The following is a 17,907-nucleotide window of genomic DNA, read 5'->3' as shown; positions in this document are numbered from 1 at the left end:
TCTGTATGACGTTTTGTTTGTATTTTTTTCTCTTGTGATCTTTGTGTAACTTTTATTGTGTGTTATAGAAAACGCATATTTTAATGTTTTTCTTGTAGATTATCGCGCTGGTGACTATCAATTGAACAATTGAAAGCCCGAATCTGAGAGGTCTTTCTTTTTGGCAATTCGGACATCCCTGTTTTTCGTATATATAAAAAAACAGAGATTGAGGACTAATTATTGGTGTAACCCCCTCATAAAATAATTGGTTAAGTCCCCTTCTGAAAAATGAGTATATTTTGTGATTGGAATGTGCAAACGGTATAGCAGTCTTAAATTTTAAAACATCAACGAAGTAGTACATAATCACCACAAAGCGTAAAATGTAAATCTATTCTGGAGAGTTGTCTCAATGGTTGTCATGCCACATCTTCTTTTAAATGTAACATAAAAAAGGAAACTGACGTCTAGATAAGTATTGCAATATGATCAAGGTTCTCAGCAAAAAGGCAATAACAATAAAAACCAAAGAATAAACAAAGACTCAAAAACACAAAGGACATTTACATCAACAGTTATAAACAATAAATAAGAAACAATGCAAACTCCAAAAACAACAAAAAACTACAATGGTTCTGCTCTATCTAAATAATCACATCATAACTCTTTTTTTCTGAGTCCCATAACCCTACTTTGAGTTTTTTTTATTGTTTTCAACTAGGTTTTGTTAGTGTAAGATCACACCTCCGGCTAGATCAATTGAAGTGGCATGTGATTTGTACATGTAGGAATCCTGTTCGCTCAGTGAACCTTTCTGCTTAAAATACCGTTCATTGTTGGTGTTTTTTGCATACTTTTTCGTGCTTAGTTTTTTAGTTTTCAAAGAAATAACACTGAGGACAAATATTAACACGTTTTACACAATTATGCTATATGAATTTACAATGTATTCATGTATGTTTGAATGTACCTCTGTTCGTATTAGCGAAATTATGCATGATTGACCGACTTACCTACCCTACATAAATAGGTAGGTAGATAGGTAGGTGCTTCGGTGGACAGGTTGTTTTAGTAGGTCAACACTGATGTTGTGAGTTCGAACATGACATATGCGATTGACTCTAATCTATATTTTCTCGTGCTGAAAGTGTCGTTAAACACCAACAAATCATTGACTCAATGAGTGTATATTTGTTTGGTTGTCTGTTGACTACCCTGATTCGTCAACTTTAGTAGTAGATATTGGGTATGTTATAATAAACAGCAAACAATATACACAAAAAACAAAAACCATGTAAACGTCAACAATCAGTATTTTACTTGTTTCTGTTTGTTGATACGCTTCTGCAATACACATAAGAACAGTGTTACTGGTATAGGTTATAATGAATAAAAATAGGGTTAAGCACTAGTATCGTTTATTTCTTGTCTTCTAGTGATTTGGTGAGAACGAACTCGTGTCGAAGGTTAGCAAGGAAGAAATATGCAGTGAAGTGTGATAACTGATGTACCCATATTTTGATTATTGTATTTATTTTGTTTTTTTAGGACACGCATCGTTGTAAATATAACGGAATTTGATGAGACTATCGTACAAAGTGAGAGATTTAGCGCTATAAAACCAGGTTCAATCCACCATTTTCTACATTTGAAAATGCCTGTACCAAGTCAGGAATACGACAGTTGTTGTCAATTCGTGTTTGGTGTGTTTTATAATTGATTTTGCCATGTTAGTAGGGACTTTCCATTTTTTTTTTTTTTCCTCGGAGTTCAGTATTTTTATGATTTTACTTTTTTTTTAATAATCTTATTTACTGTTGTAAAATGTTCTTAAATATTATCAAAACATGCATGTTGTTTCTTATTTTGTCTTTCAGAGATACAGTTTATATGGCTAGTATAAACACGCCAGAATTATGTCGAACGAGATTTGCAAGGCTAACAATAATCGCTGCCAATATTTTCTCTAAGATGATGCGAGAAATAGCATTAAAAAATGTTCAGCCAGAAGTGACATATATTATGATTAAAACTAATCCTGCATTGTACGGTATTCTAAATGCAGATGAAAAAAGAATTTTAGAAACTTTAAACTCAGAAAAATACAATTTGTGCGATGCCGGATTGCTCTATAAAGTCATAAGACATATCCTTCCAGAACCCACCAATGGATGGGGTAAATCACCTGGTTTCAACGATTTAAAAATTACTGACGATATAGAACGAGTGCGAGTGCTACGAAATAAGATATTTCACCGACCACAGGCGGATATTACTGAGCTAGAGGAATGGGATACTATAAAAGACGTTCTTGAAATAGCAGGTCGGGTAGACCAATATTTGAAAAAGAAGTCCAATGAGGGTTTTAAAAAGGAAGTGACAGATTTATCATCATGTTCTCTAGATCCAAAGTTAGAAGAAGAATATGTTAAACTGGGTTTGGAAGTTGAAAGGCTAAGACGTAAGTTAAATGATATGTGCAAATGCAAAGCAAGGTGATCAATTGTCTGCAATACTAATATTCTTTATCTGAGTTGTATTGTACATGATCTCTTCTCCACGAAGAAGTTTGTACGAAACACAAGCACAAAAATTCATATTCATTGAAATATGTATATCGTCACATTGTGTATTATTGGCTTGCTAACACGCTAACTATAAACAAATACTTGCATGTGGTCAAAAGAAAATGTTTAGTGATTTATCAAGTAACACAAAGTCACTTGCAGTTGAAGCATATTGAATTGCTCCTATGGCATTGCATTGTATAAAAAAAATATTTCACATTTCGCCAATAATACATATAAGTACTACAATTAACAGAATTATTATATATGTTAGCGGCAAGAAGTGAAATACTTTTTTTATGATTCTATTTCAATACTTCATGATCAGTTCTAATGTTTTCAATGTGTACAAAATGTATTTCAGATTTATAGAAAAAAATATCTTTTTATTTACTCTCATTTTCATTTTCGGCCTAAACATTTATGCCTGGTCACAATTTTCAGGATTTAAGTTTATATCTTTCGATGTAACAGGAATGCCTGATATTATGTAGGTAATAGACTTCCTGCCTAACTTATTGCCTAGGATTAAAGCTTACCGTCCAATTTCACTTATTGCAATTCACATGTATATGTATACACGTGTCTCAAATCTTTACACTTTTTATCATCTTTATGACCTCGTTCTTATTTTTATCTAATCAACATTTTGTTCGATTATTCTCATTTCTTCTTTACACATCTGTATGGTGATCATTCGAAAGGAAGGACTAATTAGTTATCAAAGGTACCAGTATTATAATTTAGTACGCCAAACGAGCGTTTCGTCTACATAAGACTCATCAGTGACGCTCATATCAAAATATTTATTAAGTCAAACAAGTACAAAGTTGAAGGGCATTGAGGATCCAAAATTTCAAAAAGTTGTGCCAAATACGGCCAAGGTAATCTATGCCTGGGATATATCGTTTTACAGTCAATAGAGGAATAGATTCCACCACTAAATCTTGTGCAATGCAATATTTAACCACTCTCGACAGTTATATTCTAGCATTTTAAATGCCTCTTGTTTTATTTTTGAAAATTTAACAGTCTTGAGTGGTAAATATTGGATCAAACTCAAAGCAGTATTACAGCAGATTCCATGGAGTGTGTAGCAAAAGGTAATATCTTTGGTTAGCTTGCTTGTTAGCTGAACCGTGAAGTCATTGTTAAGTTAGGTAAACTACCCTACTTTAAGAATAGACTAGTCCGACAGAAAACCTATAAATCTGTATGTTGGACTATGCTACTTCGAATGGCGGGTAGTATACCTGACCTAATAATGACTTCACGGTTCAGCTAACAAGCAAGCTAACCAAAGATATTACCTTTCGCTACACACTCAATGGAATCCGCTGTAAAATTTGTTTTCATGTGTATATAGCGCTGAATCGACTATCTGCTGGTGGACTTCCAGTTCACAAATGCATTATCAGCAAAGAAACCAATAGTCTTTATTTCAGTACTGACGTTATTATTAACAAATCAATTCAAAATTATCCGTTTATAAATACAGAAATTATTATAACTCAGGCAAAGTTGAACAAGGATGAATTTGACTATTGTTTGTATGACTTGTTTTGTCATATAGCGCTTCGACTGATTCGATGGTTATATTGTTTTACTTCCTAGGCTTTCAAATATTCGGCTTTAAGCATACCTGTGTGTATTTATGATTTTCAATTTTTTAAAGCAAGAAAGGCATTTACATATGTTTTTTCTAGGTCAAGCCATGCTTTAACACATTTTACCGACAGGCTTGTGTGTTAGATTACACAATTTGTGAAAAGAGGCTATGTCTGAAAAATCCTTATGTTAAACCTAGAAAGCATAACAAACTAATCACAGATTAGTCAGTGACTTTTAGATTTGAGTTCGAATTATAATGTAAAAACATCAATTTGGCTAAAATATCCTTCAGGAGATAAAGTTATATTGGCATTAAGATGAAATTTAATTCAGACTGCAATATTTTGGGGAATTTATTTTAAGCAATTACAGGTAACCTTTCGAACTTCAACAATACGCATAACCAATAGGGTATAGTCAGCATAGATCCCGACATTATAAACTTGTTATATGAGCCATTCACACCAAATGCAACCTGTAATGATACACACATCGTCATTTATATTCCAATCATAATTGCAAGAAATGTGTATTTAATGTTGGTTAAGCTGATATCAACTGAACCAACATTATAAATGAAATACTGTATTGCAAGAATAGTTGCCTAAACACACCACTTGTGTCCGTCTTTGGTATGGTATTTGTCTCTTTGACACATTACCAATTCCCATTCTCATTTTTACACAAACGCCAATTTTACGAAAAGCATTTGACCAACAAAAATATTTCTACTCTTTATAGACAGGAATATTGCATTCATTGATTCATTAATAAAATCTCACATTGAATGTAAATATTAAAAACAAAGGTATAAACAAATTGTCGATGTGTTTAAAGGTTTCCTCTATTTTGAAGCTGTATTGTAAAATAGCATACAGTAATTGTAAACATAGTTTTAACTTTCATATTAAAGGCAAAGAAACGATTAGGGAAGGTGGCATGACTTTGCATCTGACTACTGGAAAGAAGCTAGAAGTGTTCATAGCTGATGTCTTGCTGCGAGGTATTATTTTTGATCAAAGAAATAAAATACGTTTCGAGGAATAATTTATTACACTTTTTCTTATGAAACTCTTTTAATGAACTATGGATTTAATAAGGCTACTATGTGTGGTTAACTTTAGAAATATGTTTGTGTATGTAATAAATGTTTATTGCTTTGGATCCGTTTAGTATATGATGCATTTGACAGTGTTCATTAAATTCCAAACGAACGTATTTTATTTTACTACCACGATATTTATAAAGGAGACAGTAAGTTCCAGTTTTTTTTAATATTTCAGGATGAACGTTTGTGATTTAGTATCAATAACACTATTTGATAAGCCAATACCTGCAATGATTCTAATACACACATTGTACATTGACATATTTATTTAAAATGCAACTGATAATGCGAAACCACCTACGATCCCATATTTGTATTTCGTTATATTAGATTAGAAAATTTAATAGCAATTTTACAATTAAAATCACTATTATGTGTACAGAATTTTCAAACAAATACTAATTAAAGGGGAGACGTATTTTATTGCAGGTTTTCCGTCTATTCTTGACATTCATATAATCTGTTTGACACGTTTTTAAGTGATTTTATTTCGTGGTATATTCAGGCCAAATTTATTAATGCTTTAATATTCTGATACAGTTTGATGTGTTTTACATAAAGCCAAATTATGTAAAATAAAATAAATGTTTTATTAATAACTATTTAGATCAGATTTATACCCCGAATAGATGACAGTAATTGTCAATAATCCGTCCATTGTGCGGCCAAATTTTGTTTTAGCGCTTTAACTTCTTCATTCTTCGGACATTTATGAAACATGCATCATTTGTGTATATTAGAATATGCCATGTCTCGAATAGGTGTTTATGATGTGTTCATCAACAATTACAATGGTCAACTATTTCGACGAGAGTTGTGACATAAAAAAAAGTATATGGAACTAACTAGCATACATTAATTGTCAGTTTTTTTATCTATTTATCTTTTAAATCGACAATAATGAAATATATTAGTGTTATGCCACTGCTGGTGGACGTTTCGTCCCCAATCATTTTCATAAAATTTCTGTAACAAGACTCTGATTTATTTTGTGAAACTAAAGATTTTCTTATCCCAGGCATAGATTACCTTAGCCGTATTTGGCACATTTTTTTGGAATGTTGGGTTCTCAATGCTCTTCAATAGTTGTCAAAGGTACAAGGATTATAATTTATTGTACTTTTTTGGCTTCATAACTATTTTGATCTGAGCGTCACTGATGAGTCTTATGTAGACGAAACGCGCGTCTGGCGTATTGAAATTATAATCCTGGTACTTTTGATAACTATTCACATCGGCCTTATACATACATTTTTTAATGCTGTTTTGAATAACAAGTTACATCTCAAGTAAACCACAAATAGAGCACAAATATTTGATCATTTACATTTTGTATACTGTTGCATTCACGAGTATTGTTTTGTATTTAGTTCCAAAACCAACTGAAATTGACTTAGTGGCAGAAATTAAGGGATTTACCGATGACGACAATAAATGCATGGTTGAGTACTTGAATAATAATGACAAAATATTTAATGACCAGAGCAAAATCATCATCATCAAGAACGCCGAAATAGGGAGTGTGATTATTTACCTAACACTTGCTGCAATACAGACTGAACAACAAATATATTTGGATTTATATACCTTTGTACAACGTTTATTTGCTGGCATTTATTCGCAAATAAAATTAACCACTGACAATCGAGCTGCCACTGACATCATGATCTTTCCAAATGAGCATATACAATCAGGTATGAAACTCTTATTGTAAACATTTCCTTAAAACATTTTAACGCATTCTTAGTATAGTATTACAACAGAGCATGACGGCACAATCATTATCTTAAAGATAGTTTAATTTCACTTCAACAAATTACCTATAATTATGAATGTCTGTATTATTTAATCTCTTGTGAAGGGTTGTGTCATTGACAATCATATATCATCTCTTTTTTATATCATAGTAGACAGTTCTTTTTTTACAATGCAGGTTCTTTTCAAACAAAGGAAAAGTTTTATCATATTTTTATTTCGAAATTATGTTCTCATTTACATTGGTAGCTACATTCAACCATAAATGCACATGTGGTTATTTTGATTCATTATTTTGTTTTACAACATTATAATTATAATATAAATATAAGAAATAATTTTGAAATTCATACTTTTTTTTAAAGTTCATATTATTATTATTCCAATACTATTTTTGCACATAAATTAGGCCGTTAGTATTAGGGGAAGGGGGGCATTATTATTTGAATTGTTTTACATTTGTCATTCCGGGAGTCAGGATGGCTCGTTTCAAATAAAAAAATTAGTTGACCTCATTAACCAAATGTAATAACTTGTTTCCCAATCCACTATAATAAATAAATATGTTTTTAAAAACTTAAACTGACCATACTTGCTCTTCATCATGTAAATCTTTATACATTTAGCTGCACGCTGCAGTAATCCAGTTATATTTTTAGGCAGGGATGTATTGTACAAATGACAGCAATTATATTGGAAAACAATGAATTCAAAATTTTGTTTGCACTCAATTTATAGTACTAGCATGTCCTCTTTTTACTCAAAATATTGACTCATAAACAAATGTGATATCTGTTTACGAGTAGTTTTTATACCTCGGACGGACCTGTTTAACAAAACATTTTTGACCTCTTTTGACCGCATCAATCTAAACTGACATTATTTGCCCTTTCTTTCTGCAAATCTATATAGCTGCACAGTAATTCAGTTATAAAATTAGGTCAAGAGGGACTGTAATATACAAGTTACAGCAATATTTGAAAACAATGACCAAAAAATTTTGTTCGCATCAATTTTTAGTGCCAGCATGTCCTCTTTTTATTCAAAATATTTCATCGTAAACAAATATCAGTAGTTTTCATACTTCAGACTGAGTCGTGTAATAAAATCTTTTGACCGCATCAACCAAAACTGACCAAATTTGCTTTTTTTATGTAAATCTATATAGCTGCACAGTAATTCAGTTATAATTTTAGGTCAAAAGGGACTGTAGTATATAAATAACTGCAATATTGGAAATTATTGACAAATTTTTTTTCCCCATCAATTGAGAGTGCCAGCATTTCCTATTTTTATTCAAAATATCGCATCAAAAACAAATATCAGTAGTTTTCATACCTCAGACTGACTCGCGAAACACATTATTTGTCTGCATCAATCAAAACTAACCATATTTGACAGCATGTTACCATTATAGTCGCATAGTAAATCTGTAATATTTTTATGTAAGGATGGATTGTATAATACAAATGATAGAAATTTTGGAACACAATGCTACCTAATTTCGTTTGCATCAATTTAGAGTGCCATCTTGTCCTCTTTTTATTCAAAATATTGTATCATAAACAAATATCAGTAGTTTTCATACTGACTGACTGACTGGTATAACAAAATTATTTGTCTGCATCAACCAAAACTGACCATATTTGCTTTTTATTATGTACATGATGTAAATCCTAATAGCCGAAATGTCATGAAAGTAAATCACTTATATTTTTATATCAGGATGGACCAGGAAAGCAATATTGGAAAACAATGACTACAAAATTATGCTCGCATCAGTTTATAGTGCCAGCATGTCCTCTTTTTGTTCAAAATTTTGAATTGTTAACTAATTTAAGTAGTTTTGATATCTCAGACTGACTCATATAACAAAATTATTTGTCTGCATCAACCAAAACTGACCATATTTGACAGTATCAACCAAAACTGACCATATTTACACTTTATTATGTAAATCTTAATATATATAAGTAGCCGCATCGTAAATCACTTATAGTCACGTATCAAGATGGATCGTATAATTCAAATGACAGCAATATTGGAACATATTGTTTACAAAAACTTTTCCACATCAATTTAGATCTGGCAAAGACATTCACTGAAGCTAGAATTTGTACAAGCGAGTCGTCAAATGTTGTACTTTGCATTTACAGAGATTTCATGTCAGAGTCATATACCTCTTAAAAATTAATGGAGTGATTTGTTTTAAAGAAGTATATGACTCTGACATGAAATCTCTGTAAATGCAAAGTACAACATGTGACGACTCGTTTGTACAAGTTCTAGCTTCAGTGAATGTCTTTGCCAGAACATAAGATGAAGAGTGAGCTAGATGAACTTTAAGCAAACACTTTATCCGAATAGATTAAAGCTTTTCAGCAATGCATTCGGAAGCACATATAAAATTTACTATATGCATTACGCAGTCGGCTGTCTGTTCCTTGTGAGAAATCCGAGATGATGAATGTTATGACAAATGGGATGTTAGTCCAGTAGACATATCATCAACAATATTGGTATTATATCCAATTTGATTATTTGGATTGTTTCCATAAAAGAAATTGAATTCAAAGCAAAGCGATAAATCCATCATATACTTCTACATTATTCACGAAAGGGAAGATTTACAAAAATTTTAATTTATCCTTTTCTTCTTTCGTATCAACATAGAAAAGCCGATAAAAATGATCCATCTTTAGACTGTATACAAAAACTTCACTAAAGCGTATAGAACACAATATATATAGTCGGGGGATCAATATGTTTTGGACCAAATATCTTTCTTATGTTTTCATCACTGTTTTAAGTAAGATATTGCATAGACTCAGAAGATCAATTCCAAAATTACATTCACAATTTTGTGTAATTACTACGTGATATCAAAATGTCTCCTCATTAGACTTATATTCTCCATGCTAAATTCAAAGATTGACTACATCGTGTCATTAACCATGGGAGAAAAAGGAAACGTAAATACGAATGCCTTTGTTTTGTTTTACTTTGTGAAGTACTTGATTCCCATTCTAAATACACCGAAGATGTTGTCATAGTTCTGGTTTTATAGATAACACATACATTTACTGAGTTTGGTGGATAAATATTTGAGTAGACAGTGCACTTGGGTTTTAAAATTGATATTAATTGTGAACCACTTCTGGTTGACTAGTGTTTGTACTAATATGAAGCAGTATTTATACAGAACTTTCTCAGACATACAAGGAAAAATCATCTTATAAAAATCTTTAATCTCATTTTCAAATAGATATTTGATCATACTCTGTCATTCATATTCTCTCTGCCATCGTGCGGAGTTTGCATAATAACATAATAAATACATTCCTTAATTTATAATAATTTCTAACAATTTGTAAAAGCAAATTTTAATAACACAAACAACTCATAATTACATGAGATGATACACCTTTTCATGTTTACACTGAAAGAACGTTTTATTACCGACTTTATGGTATGGGTTTTCTTAATATTAAAGGCCGTGAGGTTGCCTTTAATTGCTTCCATCCATTTTGAACTTTGATGTTTCATTGGTAATCATATCACATATCCTTAGTTGTTGATAGCAGTGCTCAAAACTATCTCCGAAAGAGTTCCGTGGAAAACTCAAACAAACACTGCATGCATTTGACGTTGTCAATCAAGAATTATTTGAAAAGTATGTGTCAATGTCTCAGTTATCTTGCTACATGTTTTTCTGATCTTAGAACTTTGAATACCAGCGTATTCGTCTGTCCTATTCCCGATGGTGACATTTTGAATTACTGTGCTTTTGCATGGTTGGTAATGCATCCAAAGCCAGAGACACAGACATTTACTGTGAGGACGCATTCGGTCTCGGTCCTTTAGTAATACGGGAAAGTTTGTTTGTTACCTTGATTTAAATATCATTTTTATAGATTCGAGTGATCTGAACATATTGTTATCTTCATAGTACAAGCAAATACTTTTATGTGTTCAATTAAAATGTTAACCTTTTCTCTTGGAACAGTAAAACGAAAATACAATCTAAATGCGCGATTACGATAACATGAAATAAGTTTCTTTCTAAAAAAATTCAAAATGTATATGGATTTAATTATTTTTTTAGATTTGCAGGGACATGGACATGGTGATACATGTAAAAGGGTCTGGCGGGATGAAAGTCACACAGAGGGTAGTTTATTAATACGTCTCGGTGTAAAAATGAAATCAATAAGAAACGAAAATGATCTAACAAGACACACAGGAAACTTTATTGAGAATATTTTATCTGATTCGAACAGGAGTCGTGTTAAAAGAAGACACTGCAAAGAGATAGAAGTTATTCTTTCCCCGGTGGAACAAGGTTTGTTTATTCAATAAATGCAGAGTCGTAACATACAATTTAACGTAAAATGCTACATTTGCAATACTATACGATGAGGTATTTACAATTCATTTTGCAGTAATTTGTAAAACTAGCTGAAAAGAACTAAATTTAATCAAAGATGTTAGGCTTATAATTTGGCATATTAAGACTCGTCAGTTGTACTCGAATCAACAAGTTTGAAGGTCAAATCATAATTAAAGCTGAGAAGCATTTAAAAATATGTCTGAAACGGTTTAGACCATCGATACCCACGTCGAATAATTAAACTGTTGATAAACAGTTAATATAAGGAACATTCTCCATGGAACATTACACTGTTAAAGTATATTTTATCAACATAGGTTAGCTTACATCAAGGGTTGTGTCAGCTTGAGTGACGAAAGTATCAGTAATATCCACCCAGTAAAGAGCAATTATTATAATATGTCAACAACATTCCATTTGGTTCACCTGTTGCATGTTTCGATTTTACCAAACTCACCAGTGGCCTCAAATCAAAACAATTCAAATAAGAATTACAAACCAATTGTTCAGAGAACAATTGAAGGTCTTTCCATTAGTAAAGATCTATTTTGATATTAAAATATGAAAAATCAGTTTAAAATGTTAGTTCCTATGGCTTTATGATGTATCAATATGAATTTGAAGCAAAGGTCAAAATCTAGAACGTCCTATTAACCTATGACCTTGACCTCAATTTCAAGGTCACAAACCAAGGACCTTAAATCACAAGACCCTAGATCTTTAATATGTTTGGTTAATGAGCAATACCACTTTACGCGTAATTCTAAATGTAAGATGGTCAAAAACTCCCATTTATTGTATGCGCACCCTTCCAACCAAAATATACAAGTAAGGACATGTCGCAACTAACAATTTATGAAAAATTATTTGTCAATATGTCATACGGTATTTGAAAAGAAGTGAAAATAAGCCAAAATAAAATTTAGAATATGACCTTGACCTTTGACCTTGACCTCTTTTCATTTTTTTGGGACCAAGGACCTCAAATCTGAAGACCCTAGGTCTCTATCACTTATGGTTTACCAGTTGAAAATGCATATCAATTGAATCAAATAAAAAAAGGGGAATAACTCTCATATGGGGTCTCCGTATAGCTTCGGTCCACATGAATATTCTTATCCTAAAGATGTAACGAGCAATTCGGTAAAATAAATTTGTCGTAATCTTTTACGGTTGCGAAGGAGTAGTGGCCACAAGAAAAACAGTGTTCGGGGAGATAACTCATACAACGTAAAGTATTTTGTTACGCGGTTGTAAATTTTTTAAGCGTATAAACTATACGATATCATATTCCAAACATCTAGGCGACAAGTTATTAAACAACAATACTACGCAAGAAAAAAAATTAGGCGGAAGAAAAAAAAATAATGATAATAATTAAAAACCAATTGTTCAAAGAACAATTGAAGGTCTTTCCACAAGTAAAGATCTATTTTATTATCAAAATATCAAAAATCAATCTTAAATGTTAGTTCCTATGACTTTATAATGTATAAATATGAATTTAAAGCAAAAGTCAAAATCTAGAACGTCCTATTAACCTTTGACCTTGACCTCAATTTCAAGGTCACCAACCAAGGACCTCAAATAAAAAGACCCTGGGTCTGTAATATGTATGGTTAATGAGTTATATCACTTTAGGCATGATTTTAAATATAAGATGGGCGAAAACTCTCATTTATTGTTAAAGCATCCTTCCAACCAAAATTTATAAGTTACAACATGTCGCAACTCACAATTTAGTAAAAATAATGTCAATATCTTTCACGGTTGTTGAAAATAAGAGAAAATAAGTCAAAATCAAAATTTAGAATATGACCTTGACCTTTGACCTTGACCTTATTTTCATTTTTTTGGACTAAGGAACTTAAATCCAAAGACCCTAGGCCTATATCACTGATGGTTTACCAGTTAGAAACGCATATCACTTATATCAAATGCATAAGGGGAAATAACTCTCATATGGAGTCTCCGGATAGCTTCGGTCCAAATGAATACCCTAATCCTGAAGAAGTAACGAGCAATTTGGTAAAATAAATTTGTCGTAATCTTTTACGGTTACGAAGGAGTAGTGGCCACAAGAAAAACAGTGTTCGGGGAGATAACTCATACAACGTAAAGTATTTTGTTACGCGGTTGTAAATTTTTAAAGCGTATAAACTATAAGATATCATATTCCAAATATCTAAGCGACAACTTATTAAAAAACAATACTACGCAAGAAAAAAATTAGGCGGAAGAAAAAAAAAATAATAATAATCAGAACAAAACCTATAGGTCTTTCGGAAAATTCCACGGAAAGGTGGAAAGACCTAATAATCAGAACAAAACCTATAGGTCTTTCCACGGAAAGGTGGAAAGACCTAATAATAATCAGAAGAAATCCAATAGGTCTTTCCACGGAAAGGTGGAAAGACCTAATTAAAAAATACCCGTGTTAAGTTACTCACTTAGATCCAAATATTGTAAAACACTTGTCCTACCTTTATTACAAATACGTTTTTGTCATCACAGATAAAATCCCAAATCATATCGTTTTCGTGTGAAGAATGCATAACATAAAATTCACTTGAAAACTGAACATATATCCCTGAGACACTTACCAAGAAGGAAAAATTGGGTGTCATAGATCTGCGTTATTTTCTGCTAGAATTTCAAACAAAAGATGCAAACCTGGACTTTCCTTCACTGTGTTGGATACCTATATTATTATATAAGTGTCCTTGCAAACAAAGTTATATTGTTTGGGCTTCCAAATGCTCCACGAAGTTTACATTAAAACATCAGCAAGTAATGCCAAACCTTATGGTAAGTTTGAAACTACCTTTTTAAGAGGTGGTGTGAATCAGATACTTATAAAATCAAAAGACTCTTTCATCTTGAAATAGTATAAAACATTTGATTTTTTCCCATTTCAAAACTAAAAATCAATTCAAACAGTTGGCCCAGCTTTAATTCATAAAACAATTGGCCAACGTAGATACAAGTTTTATGTTTAAGGGGAGGTTAAATCGTACTTTGAAAAATATCACTCTGACCCGAACATGTCTGATGTTATCAAGATGCATGAGTTCTAGATTGACAACATGTTTGTAGCGTTTGGAGAATTTGTTTTTCAAAAACAATCGGCATTTCGTTGTGAACATCTTCTTCTTAACTTGTTTCAATCCATATGCAGCTGACTTAATACAGGAAATTCTTTGGGAGAAAGAAAAAAAAGAAGCAGTATTTTTCAACTTCACTTCCTGCTATATGAATAATGTTTTCTCACGTTAAAAGTATTCCAAATTTGATGAATTTGTTGAACATATCTATCCCATCGGACCCATATCTATCCCTTATCCTGACATCCAACTAGTAATTGACAATAAAGGTCAGTTGAAAACTTTACTATGAAAGAGATGATTTAAGCTTCCCAAATCATGTGAACTTTATATTTCTTTATAGCAACATCCCAGCATTGCCTGCATAAGAAGTATATATCTTCCAGTTGATACAATAATGCAGTACTTGTATTTCCTATCATGATTTCCTTTAGAAGGTGTTGCTGCTCACATGGAAGCTGTTTAGGCAAGATGTCTAAGTGGCGAAATTTAAATCATACATTTGTAAATTTTACAGACGTCATCAAATATCTGTTTCACAGATGACAATGGGTATTTCCGATTGTCGTAACAACAATCCCATCCTATTGCCGAACGTGGACTACCGATAAGACTTTATACCAGCATTGTGATAAAATGATCTACACGACGGGTGCCACATGTGTAGGATTTAATTACCCTTCCTGAGCACTTGAGATCTTCTTATGCTTTTTTTAGGGGTTTGTTATCATTTTTCTTATTGCTTTTTGTGTTCTTCTTGTTGTCTGCTTGTCTTTTCCCATTACGTTGTAATTACGTCGTTAGCTTATTTTCGATTTATGGATTTGAATGCCCCTCGAGTATCTTTCTCCCGTCTTTAAAAAATTTATCTTGGTAAAAATCAATCAGAGACATAATTTTTCTTATTCTGAAACATTATGCATACACATCATGAATGAGATGGAAAAATACAAGAATTAATTGTGCAAAAGAGATTTTTTTTTTCGTTTCATTCATAACTGATGCCCTTTATTTTGCAGATGACGTAGCATCGTCACGTGTAAGCTGTAAACCTCACCAATCATCTGTTATAACAATGAGACAACTCATAAATGTCAAGGATTCGGCTGATCTAACTGATTGTCTTATTCTTGGTAATCAACTGTTATTTACAGATTCTATAAGTAGGAAAATAATCATCTATAATATAAATGGCACCTTCAATCGTGAATTCATATTAAAGGAAAAACCATGGTGTCTTACAGAAATTGAGAATGACATTGTAGCTGTTACATATCCTTTCGGACATTTAATACAATTCATTCAAGTTTCATCTGGTTTAGTGCTAAAAATGATTGATTTTGGGAAAGGACCATGGGGTATTTCATATTATGATGGACTTATTTATGTAAGCAGTGGAGTAAAAAGTTTGCATGTCTTGGATATAGATGGCAATAAGATACGAGCATTTCCATTGCCTACTTCTTTTGTACGTTACATTACAATTCAAAATGAACGCATATTCTGCACCGATGATGAAACATTTTATTGCTGTGATTTATTTGGCAACATCAAATGGACTTTCAAAAATGATAAAATGAAACTTCCCCGGGGAATTACAACAGACGAAAATGGTAAAATATACGTGACAAGTTATCAGTCTGGGAACGTCATTGAAGTGTCTTCTAAAGGAGAATTTCTTTCAGACATATACGGCCTGGAATGGCCGACTGGTATATTTTATCACAAGACAAATGATCGCTTGTTAGTATGCAATCAGTTTAATAGTAAAGCATTTTTATACGACGTGAAGAACATGTCATGAAATAAAAATTGACAAAAACTCTCGAATTTACATTGCTGAGCTAATATATTCCGAATTCTTCATACATGTCAGAAAATATTGTATTTTATTTAGTAGTTGGTGATACTTCTGAACTGACAAAAAGATCACCGTTAGTCTAGTTAGATTAAAGATGTACTGTTAGATAATGTTTAATACTTGCCAAAATAAAGCTTTATCATTTATTTATATATAATACACGAATATTGGTTACAATGGCTTCTTTTCCAGCCACTGGTTGTGAAAAATTGAAGTCAGAATTTCTGCAAAAAATATAATAAGATAGCTCCAAAAGGTGAAGTTGAAATCACCTCTTCATTACTTTTACAGACGCCATCACAATTGGGTGTACCGTTATGAAATATCCGTTCCATAGATGATATAGTTTTTCCTTATGTCTTATCTCCAATTCCGTTTTTTTCTCGAATGTAACCTACCGCATTAGACTATTTACCGGATTTTCGATAACATAGGCAACACGACGGGTGCCACATGTGGAACAGGATCTGCTTATGCTTCTGGAGCAACTGAGATCACCCCCAGTTTTTGGTTGGGTTCGTATTGCTTAGTCTATAGGTTTCTATGTTGTGACTTGTGTACTATTATTTGTCTCTTTGTCTTTTTATGTTTTGCCATAGCGTTGACAGTTAATTTTTAATCTAAGAGTTTTTCTGTCCCTCTGGTATCTTTTTCCTCTCTCTTATCACATAATCATCTTTTAGAAAGTATTGGGCCACGTAGTAAGAATTAATTCTACAAGTCATACTTCTTTGTACAAAAGGTTAATCTGAGCTATCTCCCTCCCCCTCCTCCCCCCGTATATCAAACAATTGAATCAAACAAGGCATATTCTGTGTTTTTATAACAAGATGTAATAATAAAATAAAACTCATAACTTTATTCATTTAAATGAAAAGTGTAAAAAATGAATTCCATTCCTGTTCCAAAATTTCCGAACATAGATACAATTTTTACCCTCCATGAAAACGATGAAGATGAATCTAAATTAGCATCGAACTACTAGTAGCTACTTACATAGCACCTCTATACCTCAATTCAACAGATTGAGTATGTCTGAATCATATGAAAATCAAATCCAATCCCTCCAGTAAGTGGTTCAGTATCATACCATCATACAATATTAGAGAAGAAGGAGTAAAATCACAAAAATACTGAACTCCGAGGAAAATTCAATCGGAAAGTCCCTAATCACGTGGCAAAATCAAATGATAAAGCACATCAATAATGAATGGACAACAACTGTCATATTTGGTACAGGCTTTTTCAAGTGTAGAAAATGTTGGATTGAACCTGGTTTGTTAGCGCTTAACCTCTCACTTGTACAACAGTGTCATCACATTCCGTTATATTTACAACGATGCAACATAACATAGCCCGTATTATGCCAATAACTTGTTAAAGAATAGATATATAGTCAATATTACATAAATTAAGCATTTAGTTTTTCTCGTTTAAGTTGTTTTACATGACGCCTTTTATAGGGGACAATGCGGTATGGGCTTTACTCATTGTTAAAGGCCGTACGGTGACACAGTTATTTTAGAATA

At 32.2% G+C, this 17,907-nt stretch overlaps 1 long non-coding RNA gene across 1 annotated transcript; it reads left to right on the top strand.

The window, feature by feature from the left end:
- Window positions 1-1,865: 1,865 nt before the first annotated feature.
- LOC143056991 (uncharacterized) lies at window positions 1,866-16,569 on the top strand. Its single transcript, XR_012972590.1, has 5 exons — window positions 1,866-2,443; window positions 5,074-5,163; window positions 6,639-6,962; window positions 11,129-11,365; window positions 15,537-16,569. It is a non-coding gene; the product is annotated as an uncharacterized LOC143056991 (long non-coding RNA).
- Window positions 16,570-17,907: the final 1,338 nt, after the last annotated feature.

This window comes from Mytilus galloprovincialis, chromosome 13 (genome assembly GCF_965363235.1).
Source record: "Mytilus galloprovincialis chromosome 13, xbMytGall1.hap1.1, whole genome shotgun sequence".
NCBI classification, from domain to species: Eukaryota; Metazoa; Mollusca; class Bivalvia; order Mytilida; family Mytilidae; genus Mytilus; species Mytilus galloprovincialis.
Note: the sequence above shows the minus strand (reverse complement) of the source record. Positions and strands in the feature narration are given on the sequence as shown.